A 15,035-nucleotide genomic window follows, 5' to 3' on the forward strand; every position below is an offset into this window, starting at 1 on the left:
AGTTCAAACACAAATTAAAATACATTATTTTTTATTTATTTCTTGGAGATAGAAAAATAATATTCGATTATATACAAATGTGGCGGCACCAGATCATGTATCCTTCTGGTGGCCGGGTTCGGTCACCAAAACGACAACAATTTCTGGTTGCGCAACCAGTTGCCGGAGTCTACTAGGTCACATTTACTTAAATGACCCGTGACGTACTGTGTCACTAGTGGAGCAACTTGGTGGCGCCCCCAGTTGCTTAGTCTAATAGCGACCATAGGGTTAACAGGTGATTCAGCTACTATGAAAAACGTGAACGAATAAAATAAAATGAATGTCTTGATGATAGTTACCGAAAACCCAGACACAAGGAGTATTAAGAGTATTCCTAAAGAACAAGATCGTCGTAACTACTATATTAAAAAAAATCTCTCTACAAAATGCACCTTTACCATATTCAAACGCACTAAGAATTAAATAATGTAATAATTTTCAGAAACGAATAGTGTTTGGCGAATATGCCTTGAAAAAATTAAGCAAAAGAGATTTTTTTGATTATGTCCCATTTGGAGATGGAGCTGCGTTCATATGCAAACTTTCACTACTTTTCATCCACACCCCATAGTAACACCAATAGTAACATTGTAACAGATATTCAAACGATTTTCGCTAAATGTGTGGGGAAGTATCGTCGGTAGAAAAGGCTCGATGTGATTTTGCCTTCCAAACTGTTCCTCCGTCTTTGGTTGGAGAAAAGGACTGCTTTTATATGACATTCACAAAAGAATACACCTTTTGTCCTTGATAAATAAAATAACTAAACTGTCCATGTAATAAAAAGTTTATTAAATAATAATTATTAGCCTGAGAATATTCATTGAACACATGTGTAACGGTTATTAGAGAACATAGACATAACCTAAAACTTTACTGCTTCTTTTTCTTAAATCTTGAATATTACATTAGTGCGGGAGCTTATATTAACACTCCCACATATTCAAGATTTGAATACAAATATCTAATACAAAAGACCTGAAAGCAAAGACCTAATACAAAAGTCCTGAAAGCACAGACCTAATACAAATTAACATTAACATTAATTTGACAAATTTAACTTATTCAATAAATTGTTAAAAACTGTCTTTGACAATGCTTTTGTGAACAAGTCCGCTAACTGATTACTTGTATTGACATAGCTTACACAGATATTCTTGTTTTCACACACATCTCGAACAAAGTGAACCTTAATATCAATAGGCTTTGTTCTGCTATGAAATTGTTGTGCCTGTGTTAGCTTAATGGCAGATTGATTATCAACAAAGATTTTGACAGGTGAGACATCAATTCCAATCTCTTTTAAAAAATTTCTAAGCCACAAAGCTTCTCTAACACCAAAAGCCAAGGACACATATTCGTCCTCTGTCGTTGACTGTGCCACTGTTTTGTTTTTTGGCTCTTCCAGGTATAGTACATCCACTAATAATTTTCCAACATAAACATGTCTTATTCTGGTATCAAAGAGACCGCCTTTCAAATCAAGGTTGTCAGACATATTTCCTAAAATTCCTAAGGTTATATTTAAAAAATATTCTCTATTTTCTATTCGTTATTATTCAATTGCTAGTCAACGAACGACACTCTTAAAAAATAATATGAACTTATTCTCAAAAATATATATATAAATTAATTAACTAGGTACTAATATTTCCATGGACTCTTCACTAATGAATTAAAGCAACCGTGAACTTTGTATATATTACTTATATTCTAAGTAATTTTCGAATATTGGCAACATTGTAGTCTGGAGAGAATTTGAACGTTCGACGTTGCCCTGTTGGTGAATTTAGCGGTAATACTTTTATAGATATAATGATCGACTTTTAAGAAATCAGACAACTTTTAAGAATCCAAGTTCTCAAAAACGGTTTCAAGAATTGTATTATTTTTTTCCAAATTTCATTGATTTTATACCTTACCTGGAAACATGAAAAATTGCAGATATATTAATAATGGTATTAAGGTTATATTCACTAATTTTAAACTCATGCATTATGGCAACAGCGCGAAGCGCAAACCAATAAATTCTAATGAACACCTGTTGTCTGCTATGCGATACCCTAAAATATTTCCTATTGCAGAGGCGGGGGCTTATAAGGTATAGGTAATATAAGTTATAAGTAATATTATATTTTTCTAGGATGGCATTTTTTAAGATGCATCAACTTCTGTGTTATCAATAAATAATGACAATTATGTTAATGACAGCTCTGAATTAAAAAATAAAGATTTGCACGTACAATCCCAAAGAATAGTTTTAAATATGTATGAGTGTTTGAAAAAAGAAAATATTGGGATGGCTGATAATGCAATTGTTTCGAGAATTCATGTATTAAAAAAATCGGGTATAAGACGATATATACAATTATTAAATTAGGCACAGTTACAGATCATTCCTTAAAACGAAAGCGACCAAATAAAAAATTGGGTAGGATTGACACTGCTGCAAAAGACGTTATTCAGCGAACAGTTTACAATTTTACAGGCACACTGACGATTCTTTTCAGTCCTTCTAATTAATTTCTTTACAGCTATCGCGATGCATCTTGAACACTAGTATTCATTATTATACAGTGTGTCGCATTTAAGATGAAGACAACTCTATATATCAGCTACTAAAATACATACAGATTTGACATTTTGCACAGTCATACATGTTGTTAGTGCACATTTTTTTAAGATAGTCATCTGAAATTTAAATTTTAAACGCGGCTTACTGCGAATCCACAAACAGGGTAAATTTTCGATATTTTGCTTCGCGTTAGAGAAATCGGAAAAACTTATTTGGAAAAGTTGTTCCACTTATTGTAAACGCACATACCAAATTTCATGACAAAATTCGCAATTTTAGTTTTTCAGTATTATTTGTAATCTCGATCCTAAATCTACAATTGGCTGTCTAAAGATGCATCTCGGGACAGCCAACTGTCCGTTTTAGAATCCTGACTACAATTGAAGAGCTTATTTCCAAAGTGTCTTACATCCATATAATGAAATCCATGAAATTACAGATTTTCATACAAATTTAACATACAAATTATACAATTTTACAATTTTCATATGCACTTTTAAATGGTAAATAAGAAGTTGTTTTGGTACATATAACTTTATTCTAGACTTGAAGAAATCTATAAAGTTTAAAAAAAGAAAATTTAAAAAATCGAAATTTTGGATTTAAGACACTGGAAATAAGCTCTTCAATTAATGAAAAAAGTAAAAGTGCGAATTTTGACATAAAACTTTGTTATGTGGGGTTAAAATAATATTTGGAACATCTTTTCCAAATAACTTTTTCAGATATCTCTAACTCGAAGCAAAATATTGAAGATTCACCCTGTTTGTGCATTAACAGTAGGCCGTGTTTAAAAATTAAATTTCAGTTGACTATCTTAATTGCTGGATAGACAATGTTTTAAAATTTTCTGACAGAATGAGCCATTATTTACAGATAATTGTAAAAAAATATTATGGTTTATGTAAAAACTAAATAATAAGTCCAATATTCTTATAAATCACTAAAATTAACAAGCTTTAATTTGAAAGAATTAATTTGTTATTTATTCGGTGTTGTGAGCCCGCTCCCATTTGAAAAAAAAACTGATTCTGTCCTTTGAAGAGTCCTATTCAAAAATGCCCCGTTTAAACAAATCGAAGGTTGAAGGGTGCCGGACATTTTTGCCGGAAACAATTCAAATTCAAAAGATCACCTTTTTCTGCTACGGAAAATATTGCTCCGATTTCTCACCAAAATCAATGTTGATACTTTAGTTTAGATACTCTTGAATCTCAAAAATACTCATTTACATATTTTTCAAGCCTCGAAAATGCATATTAGGTATCGCATTTTTCGGATTTTAAATCGCTTATATCTCCAAAACTATTAACTTTTGAGAAAAATGACATAGATCTTATTTAGAGTCACCCAAAAACCTAAAAAATATTTTTTGGAGCACAAAAGGTGATATTTTGAATTTGTTTAAAAAATTGTTTAAACAATTTCTGCCCAAAAATTGAGAAATTTTCCTGAATATAATTATGTAAAAATTAATAAAAATTATATGATTTTTCTTGAAATATGCGTTTGATAACTGATCCCTTTTCTTAATTTCCACGCCAATGGTCGGCATCGACATCAAAGAACCTCAAAAGCCGACGCTTGGCAAATTGACAATGGAAAAAGTATAATAGGACCATTGCCTAGTATAAATACATATCCACTAGTAGATTTTCTTGTATCCAGGCAGCCAGCATAGTCTGCATCAGTGTAGCCTATTACCTTGATTTGTGTAGTTTTTCTGTACACAATTTTATAATGAGCAGTATATTTTATATATCTAAAAATTCGTTTTACTGCTTTCCAATGTTCATCACTTGAGTATTCATATTACGCGCATTAAATAATCTGCTCACCTGCAAATGTAATATCTGGGCGACTGGTGGTTGCCAGAAAGATTAGTGAACCAACAGCCTCACGATACGGCAAAGATTTATTACAATTTAAAATTTTTCCTTTAGACAAAGGTACACTAGGCTCTGCAGGAATCTTTAATGGGTTAGCATTAGTCATATTAAATTTAACAAGAAGTTTTTCTATATAATTATGTTGATGAATAGCAATTGTACCTGCACTAAGATCTTGTTCAATCTCAAGTCCAACAAAATGTAATTTACAGTTATTTTAAATATTTGCTTTAAAGCTTCTAAAAGTTCATTAATAGCTATTTCTGATTTTGACATGACAAGTCCATCATCAACATAAATACCTAAATAAGTTTCAGAATGTGCAACATTTCCAACAAAAACACATTGATCACTTTTTAATTGTCTAAAGTTAAATTTATTAAGAAAGGATACAAACTTCTGGTTCCAGCATCGTGGTGATTGCTTAAGTCCATATAAGCTTTTATTCAATTTACACACTAAGTTGTGTGACTTCTTACTTTCAAAACCAGTTGGCTGCTTCATATACACACACTCTGGTAGGTCACCATATAGGAACGCAGTCTGTACATCAAAATTAGCAAGTCCAAGGTCCTTTTCCACTGCTAACGATAGCAAAATCCGAGTCATACCGCACAACCGGTGCGAAAGTGTCTTCATAGTCTATTCCACGTTCTTGCATAAAACCGCGTACAACCAGACGTGCTTTATAACGAACAGGATTACCGTCTGAGTCAGTCTTAACACGATAAACCCACTTATTGTCTTATCACTTTTGCACCATTGGGCAATTTCACCAAGTTCCATGTGTTATTAAACTTGAGGGCATCTATTTCCTCCTGCATTGCTTGTTGCCACTTGCTAGAGTCCTCACACTTTATTGCACTGTCATAACTTCAGGGTTCAACTATGTCACAGTAGTTTGCTACACCATAATAGTCATGCTTAGACAGTGTATTTCTGTTGCGTAGCTCTCTATCACTAACATCATTATCATTGGCATCATAGAACAGATTACAATCAAAATCCTCATCATCATGATCTGTTGCTTGAGACCTACTACCTTGTGACATGTCTAAACTCTCTTCATTGTCACTTTCTTGAATATCGTACATATCATCATTGTCTCTTTCTTCATTATCATCTAAGAGTTCAAATTTTAATCTAAAGATTTCCTTCTTATTTTTAATTGTTTCATCTTCATTAAAATTTACATTGCAGCTCACTTCAATTCTTCTCTTCTCACAATCCCAAAGTCTATAATTTGATGAGTATCCATCATATCCAACGAACAATAATTTTCTTGATTTTGAATCAAACTTCTTACGAAACTGTGATGGTATCAACATGTAAGCTGTACTGCCAAAAACTCTGATGTGCCTTAGATCTGGTTTTCTCCCAAACCACTTTTCATATGGAGTCATGTTTTGTACTTGACTTGAAGCTGTTCGATTAAGAACATATACAGCAGTATTTACAGCTTCAGTCCACAATTCTTGTGACATATTTTTGTTGATAAACATAGTTCTTGCACTTTCAACAATTGTCCGTAACTGCCTCTCACTGCGGCCATTTTGTTGAGGTGTATAAGGAGCTGAACATTCATGTAATATACCATTCTTCCTGATAAAGTCCTGAAAGTCATTATTGATATATTCTCCTTTACCTTGGTCACTTCTTAAAATCATAATCTTATTGCCAGTTTGATTTTCAATCAGTATTTTAAAATCTTTAAACTTGTTGAGAACATCTGACTTGTGCTTTAGAAAATAAACACTGCAGTAACCGCTACAATCATCTTTAAATAAAACCAAAATATTTTGATCCACTTGGAGAAGAAATGTTTACTGGTCCACATACATCTGTGTGAATCATTTCACCTGGTTTGTCTGATCTGCTTCTTGTAAGACTTTTATGGGACTTTCTTGACTGCTTCCCATACTGGCATGTTTCACAGAAAAATTCTTCTTTGTCGTCAACTCTCATATTGTCTACCAAATTAACTGTTTTCTTAATTGTAGTGAAGTTGATATGCCCTAGGCGATCATGCCATAACTTTATTGATGATTTGCAAGCTAAATTACATTCTACAATAGGCTTAACTCTAAATTGCATGACCCACACATTATCTCTACGTACTCCAACACATGAAATGTTTCCATTTGGCTCTAGAAATTGACACCTGTTTTTATGAGAATGGTAGGTAAAGTTTTTATCTGTCATAGCTTCCACTGTAAATAAGCTGTGACTAAGTTCAGGAATGTATAGGACATTATTTATAGTACGATCATACCACTCACCTTGGACAAATGCCTGTATTTTAATAACACCTTTACCTTCTGCAGGAATCAGCTTGTCGTTTGCTATTTTAACAAACATAGGTTCAGATAGAGATTCTAATTTTGAAAACAACAATTTTTCAAGTCCTGTATATTTGTTTTCTTTTTACTGGTGGCTTCCAGTTTACTTTGTAAAGCCTCTACTTGTAAAGCAAAACGGGATATTTCAGAGTCATCATTATTCATTCTAGTTTCTTCTTTAAGCAATCTTGCTGCTAAATTTTCGAAAGTTTGCTGATCACTAGTTACAGAGTCCCAGGCTGTACGAAATGCATTAAATCTAGGAGGTAAACTATTAATTACTTTGGAACAAACAGCACTATTACTAATAGTTTCTTTAACATCTTTTAACTGTCTAACTAATAGTTCTATTGTTGATATGTGCTCTGCAACTTTTGCATTCTCATGCATTTTATATTCATAAAATTTTTGCCATAGCCACTCTCTAGATATTTCTGTTTTTTGTTCGTGTATTGTGATCAGTCTTGACCACATTTCTGAAGCATTTTCGCAATTTATCAAATGTTGTATTTGATCTTGACATATAGTGGATAACAAAATTACCTGTGCTTTTGAATTTTTGTCATCCCATTCTTTTCAGTCACTGCTAGTGTGGTCTTCTGGTTCTCTAACTGTCCCATTCACAATTGAAAGCAGCTTCTCTGCTTTAAACAAAATGGTCACACTAAATTTCCATCGTTGTAAATTTGACCCATCAAACTTAATAATATTCCCAGAATCAATTTTCATAGCTGAAGCCATTTTTGCACTTCACTAAATGTTTATTTTATAATTGTACGACTCGAACGTAACGAAAGCTAAACACGGCTCACGACTCACGACTTGAACGTGAAACAACTAAACTTTTTACCACACCGGTGCGAACGACAGACTAGTTTTCAAATTTCGTAATACCGTGTCTGGGCAACCATAACCTGATAAATAAAATAACTAAACTATCCATGTAATAAAAAGTTTATTAAATAATAATTATTAGCCTGAGAATATTAATTGAACACATGTGTAACGGTTATTAGAGAACATAGGCATAACCTAAAACTTTATTTCTTTTTTTTCTTAAATCTTGAATATTACATTAGTGCGGGAGCTTATATTAACAGTCCTAACTGGCTTTATTTAAAGACTACACTTAGAGCTATTTTAGCTATTATCAGGCTCATTAAGAGTTGATCTACATCAACTCCTAATCACTTAAATTTAAGTTAAATATAACTTAAATGATGAGATGTACTTAAATTTTATCGCGAATCACACTCCATAACGGATTATTATCATATAACGAATGAATGTGTGGTGAAATTAATGATCAATTTGGTGAAATATAGAACGGAAGGGACCGAAAGGTAAGTTGACCGCACAGGTCACAAGATTTCAATAAAGGGGACTAATTTCTTTGAGGTTATGTTAAGAATGAAGTAAAACACCTCCAACAACAATTTGAAAATATTTCTTTACAAATGCTTCGTAATGTATTGCTCTTTGTCTTCCTATTGGGGAACCGTCCCTCGCCGTCTTTACTACTCTATTTGTTGTCATTCGGTTTATATGATCGTTCCAATCTACTCTTCTATATCTCACCCAATCCACCTTGCATCTTCGCAGTATATCTGTACTTCTAGCTTTGTGCCATAGTGTCTTACCATAGGTTTTTCTAAGGGTTTTCACCTCTGCTGCTTCTAGCATTATTTTAGTTTCTTCTGTGTCACGTCGTGTTTCTGCCGCGTGTGTCGTTATTGGTCTGATGATTGCTTTGTAAATTTTGCCTTTCATTTCTTTCGTAATGTAAGCAATTCTTTCAATCACCGCTTTCAAAAGTGCATAAATGTTTTGGGAGGTCATATCTTAATAAGATAAGTTAAAATTAGTATTGTTTTTTTATTTTTTTTTATTAATTTTTTTTATGAACTTTACTTGAAGCAGATTTTTTTCTTTTCTGTATGGTTATTTGGTTACTAAACTAACGAACAATAATGGCAAACTGTCAGTTTTTGGCAAATAAAAAATAGCCAACCCACAATAATTATTGGTAAATGTTTATAGTTATTTAACCAACAAGTGTATTAATAAGGGCGATTAACAATTGAGATATATTAACGCGCGAGCGAAGCGAGTGCGTTAATGTTCGAGATTGTTAATCGCCATTTTAATTCACGAGTTCGTTACAAAACTTTTCCGTCGACCGAACTTTTCAGAAATAAAAATATCTTAGTTTAAATTTTTATTTACTTAACGATAAATAATGACATACAATGACAGACAGTTCTTACAGCGGCTATGTCATTTTAAATAATTTTTTAGTGGGAATATAAATAGGTACCTATATGTTTGGTTGCCTACACTACAGGTCACTGCCAATCACAGAACGTTAAATGTGGTTAAATTATTATACAAGCAATGTATGTTGTGTTGCCTATAATAAAATCGTTCATTAATAGAAAATCATTCATTAATAGGGGTCATTAATCAATGATTTTGAGGGTGTTAAAATTAATCATAAATGGATGGTCGACGGAAAAATACATTAATACCTTGGTAGAAAAATGAAAATATCTAAAAACAGGAGTACTTCATAAACACTGAAGTATTGTATACTTTTCGATGGTGATATAAAATGCAGGGTGATCCATTTAAAATTACCAAGAAAATTATGTACTTGGATTTTGACTTACCTTGTATTTGATGACGAATATTATCAAAATTAATCATTTTTATTATATATAATAATTTACTGTTGTTAAAAAACTATGGTTGCAATAGATCATTGATCCTATTCTTCTTTTTAATTATACAGAGAGTTAAACTTGATACTATTTTAATGTGATGTTGGTTATAACTTTTTAAATGCCCGATATAACAGGTTACAACTTTGCATCCTAAAAACGAGGAAGTGAAGCGGATTTTAAATTTAAAATAAAATACAGGGAGTTTAATTAAAAAATATATATCTTTTATGCGGTACAGTATTATGGAAAAACCTGCATATTTGTATCTGATTTTAAAATGTGAACCTTACAGCTACCTCCTATTTTTCTAAATAACTTTTTTTGGTATCTTCTATAATAACAAATATTGGATATGATCGACAATTTTTTTGGGGTATGTCAAGGAACTATCGTCAAAGATGATGAGAGAGTAGGTCGTTGGTGGCAGAACAACTACGAAATTATTTATTCCGCGAATTACACTCAAGATTTTCCTTCCAATATCTCTAGTACCCTGATTTGCTGCATGTCTCCGAACAGGAAAAATTTTGGGGGGTACTTTTGCAGCTTCTCGTAGGCATTTACTGTTGGCTGTTATGATCTTCTTGTTTGTTGTACACGTTTATCCATATGCGACACATACATATAACAGTAGGGGTAGTATGATACAGTCTGTGGGTGTGTGTGTGTGTGTGTGTGTGGTGTGTGTGGGTGTGTGTGGGTGTGTGTGTGGGTGTGGGTGTGTGTGTGTGTGTTTGTGTTTGTTTTATATTTGTTGTGGCATCATGTGCGTGCACCATCCTGCAATGTGGCCACTGTTTTTGTTGTGGCATCATACACTCGGATGTCACAACAAAATGAATCATATTATTATAAAAACAGATATACTGCGGATTATTTTGGAAGTTACCGCAAACCTTTCACCTATCGATGACGTTTTGTCGTCTGTTTTCGTTAGTGCTCGCTTAGTTTTAATTTAACGTTATTTTGTGTGTGATGTATATCACACCACTTTGTGGCATATTAATATCACCACTTTGTGGCATCAGCTGTGATCTCTATAGTAGAGCGCCGTCAGGAGGATGCACTTTGTACTAATGTGTGTAAAATCCTATTCAGTCAATTTTTCGGCAGGTAGGCTCGTTGGAGTGCATTCTATTTTCTAATGCTGTGGCATCGTGTTTTATTTGTATGTTTTCTTTTATATTTATTTTAGCGTAGCGCAAAGTATTTAACATAATTGTCTAAAGATAATAATTTTGGGATTTTTTTTAATATTGCGATAAGTATTGGCTTGCACTTTCAACGGGTTTTATGGGTTAAACAAGTTTCTGATCACTTTACGATATTTGTTATAAGTGATTAACGTTTTTGAAAATTCACACGTGCTGCTTTTATAAGTGCATTAAGTTTCCTATTACTTTAGGTCGACGTCAAAATAATTTTTTATGAGTTAGATTAAAAAAGGTATTTGATTTTTATAAGATTACAATTCTATTTTAGGCTAATACGAAACGTTTTTGTTGGTTTTCGAATCGACATTCAGTGCGTGAAGGGTACTGAATTATTATTCAGTAATTATTATTATTTATTGAGTAGGTACACAAAGTAAATTTAAAAATTCTAGTTTTGTAATAAACATATTAATTTAGTGCAGTATGTAGTCTATGAACCGAAATAGAGATGACTTTCACCCAGATGCGTTTTTTTATGAAGATGTTTTCAAAAAGTATTGTGGATTATTTTTTTTATTTAATTTAACGTTCTTATGACGACTTTATTTATTAAGTTTTCATGCTTCAGGTTGGTTTCATATAATTGACTTTATTCCGCTTAAGGCTTAAGTTAATGTTTTAAGCTAATTTCTGAGGTGCGTTTCCTAGCAAAACGTTGTTTAAGCATATTTAATATTCGATTACATGAAATTAACTTTAACTTGAAAATTACATTATATTAGAGGTTGGCATCTGTTGATACCAAAACACCTTTTTAAATATAACCAAAATGGGAGCACTCTCCGGTTTAACAATTTCAGTGTAAATCATTTAAAATACCACGAGAAAACTAATGATACTAACAGAAGTCCCTACTGGAGGGGAGGTCGTTTCTAAAAACTATAAAATTTTACCTTGGGGAAAAACGTAAACTACACAAAATCGTTCATATTGTCCTTCTCAGAAACACATAAATACGTAGCGGACACGAAAAAAAATAACCGCTTGATTCGACTAACTGTAAATGTTAAAATAACTTTCTAAAGAGGGATTATAATAGACAAATTTTCCCAAGAAATATGTAAAAATGAATGAATTTTAATCTTTTGAGAGATAGTAAATATGATGCTTGTTTTGCTATTTGCCATCATGTCAAAAACAGAATTAAAACAAATTTTGCAAGAAGTTAGCTTCTTTTTTCTGTATGGTGCAAAGTATTCCAATATTCCAATCAGAGGAGAGGGATTTTTGTGTCCATATTTGTTTTATGAGCTGATGTAGTACCATTATGGTATCATGGCCACCTTCTTTATATAGTTCAACTGGGAGATTATCTATTCCGGGTGATTTGTTTCTGACTAGTTTTTTTAACTGCTCGCTTAACTTAAAGAATCGTTGGTGGTTTTCTTTCCTCTCGTCTTTTCCGCTTTCGTCCTCTACATTGGTTTGTAGTTGCCTTAAATTCTATTCTGTTGATGTTAACTGTCTTATAGAATGCTCTGAATTCTTTTTTCTGTTAAGGCTTATCCTCGAAAATCCTAACGGTTAAGTTCAGTGGAATCTCTATTTCAAAAATATCTTTCTTTACGAAAACAAAATCCATTCTCGAAGAATAGTCTAAACGTCATCTTGTACTAGAGTTGAGCTTTATATCTACTTACAACCGGGACACCCACCCCCTGTGGTGAAAAGTCTTGGGTCTACACAATAAAGCGAACGGGCGGTCTTCTATTCAGTGCGGTTATGGGGTAATTAGAATAATACGAGTATACCAGAGTAATATTATTGATTGAATAATTAATTCACAACTTAGCAAAGCTGCATACAGGTAACAAATAATCGTCCTATAAATCATAACAATCAAATCGAAGATAAACTTTTAATGTATAACAAGATATTTTTTGGTCACAGTATTGCTGAATTCGTTTTTTTATGTCTTATATTTTCTTTTGTTTTTTTTGTTACTTTTTTACTGGTAAATTGGCTTTTAACGTAGATTACAGTTTGATGATAAATATTCTGAAATGGAAAATGTTGAGATGTAGCGAATAAAAACATTTGTTTAAATTCAAATATGGTTGTATAAATTAATCAATACATTTGTCCTCCCTGTATTCCTACGATCCCTATAAGTACCGCCATCGGGCTCGTGGAATGCGTCCCTTTGAAAGAGAAGAGCACCAGTCGTTGAAAAGAAAGGACGCAACCCGGCACGTGAACCCATGCACGCATATTGAATTGATTTCGTTCGTTGTTTTGTAGTGCAAACCCTGGTAATTAGACCCAGCGGTAAGTTTTTACCTAGTTTTACCTAAACCTATAAATTGTTTTTGATTGTTTATTGCAACCATTTAAATTTTAATAATTATTTGCACCAATGAGGAAAAGTCCATTATTTTCTCGCCAGAGTTATCGAAGGAATAGTTCTGTTAATTAAGTACTATTAATTTGTAATAGTACATTTGTTTGTTAATACCCCACATTGGCCTATCTATCCGGATTTGAACTCATTTGTTGAAAAAATATTTTTGTTTTATTTAAATTTGAATGGTTGGTTTCGTCGAATGTAGTATTTTTTATCGTTTTGAGGGTTCTTATCTTAAGTTTGCGTCTCTTGTCGTGGCTCGAGAATAATTTATGACCTTTTTGTAAAGTCGACCATATGGGACTTTTTAAAAGGGGATTATCGTCGTTTTAATAAAGTATCGAATTACAAATCGGTAATTTCGGGGTTTTAGACCACATTTTTGTACACTTTCGTTTGTATAATATTATTGGAACTTGTTAAAAATTTAAAATGGAAAAACTTGAAGAAAAGAATAGGAAGCTCAAATTTTTAAGAAAAACTGCTTTAAATGATATTCAGTTAATTTTCGATTTAGGTTTTAAGGCCCTTTCAGACGTTTCTATTCGCCCTTTATTTAAAATTAGACTAGAGGATTTAGATTCGATTCGCGAAGAGTTCTTAAAACATCACACTAATATTATTAGTAATATTCTTTCTGTACCAGACGCGGATACGAGGGTTGAAGAAAATGTTCGGGAATTATTTTTGGAACAATTTTATAAAATAAAACTATTTAGTGCGGAATTATCTGAGCCACAATTTGAAACTCCAGAACCGTTTAGATCAGTAGTAGTTCCACAATCAAATATTCGCTTGCCTAAAATAGAGCTGCCTAAATTTAAGGGTGATTTTAAGGAGTTTAGTTCGTTTTTAGACTTATATAATTCGGTTGTACATAATAACGCAGACCTAGCAGACGTAGAAAAGTTTAAGTATTTGAAAGGATGTTTAGAAGGGACTCCACTTAGTTTGATTCGTAATTTGTCAATAAACAGCGATAATTATCAAATTGCTTACGATCTAATTGTTAAACGCTACACAAATGTTCGTCGTTGTGCGACCGCGCATTGGGATGCGATCTTGGGCGTACAGAAAATATCGGTAGTTAATTCGAAAAATCTTGCTAAATTAGTAGATACGTTTTTAGAAAATTTAGCCGCATTGAAAACATTAGGTCTTCCGACAGAACATTGGGATTTTATTATGTTTAATTTACTTTTGTCGAAATTAGACGCGGATTCAGTAAAGTTATTTGAGTTAGAAAATAAATCGAATAAAATCCCGTCATTTCAAAAATTGGTAGAGTTTATTGAAACTCAGTACATTGCTTACGATAATTTGAATAGTAGCTTAAGTGAATCTAAGAAATCGTCGAGGGCTCCAACTTATTCGGAGCCAAAGTGTAATTATAAACATTCCAATGAGTCAAGGCATAATAGTAGTTCATCCTTTGTTACAAATTCGTCGTCAATATGTTGTGCTTTATGTAAACAAAGTCATTTTCTTAACCATTGCTCGTTGTTTTTGAAAAAATCTCCAAAAGAAAGATACCAATTTTGTAAAGAATCTTCCTCGTGTTTTAGGTGTCTTAATCAGGCTAATCATTCTGTCAAGTCGTGTCCAAAGGCCTTTAAATGTAGTAAATGTAATAGTCACCTTCATAATAGTTTGTTGCATTTTGATAGAAATCGTTCCAATAGTCAGTCGTCCATAGAAAATACTAATAATCCAGGGGCATCGGGAGTCGAACAAAATTCGCCTGAAATATCACATTGTGCTGCTAGTTTTATAGGGAAGAAAAACGAGACAAAAAAGGAAATTTTGCTCGGTACCGTTTTAGTTCACGCGATTGATAGTAAGGGGTGTAAACAGCCCTTGAGATGTCTGCTAGATTCAGGTTCAATGAGTTCGTTCATTAGTCGTAAAG

The 15,035-nt window shown here is 32.6% G+C and overlaps 1 protein-coding gene across 2 annotated transcripts in view; it reads left to right on the plus strand.

The window, feature by feature from the left end:
• The window catches only part of Ars2 (arsenic resistance protein 2), a 505,227-nt gene that overhangs the window by 287,986 nt on the left and 202,206 nt on the right, over positions 1-15,035 (plus strand). The gene's annotated exons all lie outside the window — the stretch shown is intronic.

Source organism: Diabrotica undecimpunctata, chromosome 4 (assembly GCF_040954645.1).
Source record: "Diabrotica undecimpunctata isolate CICGRU chromosome 4, icDiaUnde3, whole genome shotgun sequence".
NCBI classification, from domain to species: domain Eukaryota; kingdom Metazoa; phylum Arthropoda; class Insecta; order Coleoptera; family Chrysomelidae; genus Diabrotica; species Diabrotica undecimpunctata.